Here is a 1,148-nt window from a genome sequence, read left to right on the forward strand (position 1 = left end):
ATAAACTTTAGTGTAAATACATTTATTTAAGGTTGAAACGTTAAAGGAAAAGGAATTAAACTGGTTTAGGAATGAAGTATAAAAATGAAATAAAAAGAATAAAGTGTGTGCGCGTGTGTGTGCGCGTGTGTCGCTTTGTTGATGTTTTATCACTGAAATGAAGTAAGTTCTTTTTGGTGGATTTATAAGCTCCTCCCCCTCCTCTTCTCACTCTCACTGCCCGTCATCGAGTTGTTTTCCAAGATGCCAAAATTAAAAAAAATCTTCAAAACCTGTGTGGATTTGTTTTAGCTCAGGAGAAACATGTGGTATTTATTCATATTTGAATTTATTTATAAGTTAGATTGATTATATTTGTTGCATTCTATTTGTACTAAAACTAGAGCAGTTTACCTGTGGGTGTATCACTTCACCTGGTCATCATTTTACCTGCTGACTTTATGATGATGTCACCCACATTAACACAAACAACATAAAAACATTTAGTTACAGTCCTTGGAATCAGTCACAAAATAACATGATCACCAGAACACCCCCTCTCCAGTGAGGAGATGGTCGGAGGAGGCGTTTGAGACGCTGAGAGGATGTGATGCTACAAACTGGGATGTAGTCTGTGAATCTCTGGTGAAACTTTACGCTGGAAAAGCTGCAGGACCTGATGGAGTCTGTCCCAGAGTACTGAAGGTTTGTGCTTCACAGCTCTGTGGAATATTCCAGCACATCTTCACCACTCTGCAGAGAAGGTCATCGGCTGCAATCTGCCCTCCCTCCAGGACCTGTACGCCTCCAGGATTTTGAGGCGTGCAGGAAAGATTGTGGCCGACCCCTCCCACCCCGGTCATAAACTGTTTCAATCTCTCCCTTCTGGTAGGAGGTTTCGGTCCATCAGGACCAGAACCTCCAGACACAAAAACAGCTTCTTTCCCTCTGCCACCATCCACATGAACACACCCCAAGTCACCCACTGAACCCCCCCCCCCCCCCCACCCGATCACCACCTCCACCAGCTTGATACCTGCTGCACTGTATATATATATTTATATTTATATTTATCCTATTTATCCTTTATTCTCTATCTATCCTTTATTTATCCCTCATCCTTTATATTTATCATTATTATTATTATTATTGTTGCTGGGTTGTGCTTT

The sequence above is a fragment of the Gouania willdenowi genome, chromosome 14, assembly GCF_900634775.1.
Source record: "Gouania willdenowi chromosome 14, fGouWil2.1, whole genome shotgun sequence".
In the NCBI taxonomy this organism is placed as follows: domain Eukaryota; kingdom Metazoa; phylum Chordata; class Actinopteri; order Blenniiformes; family Gobiesocidae; genus Gouania; species Gouania willdenowi.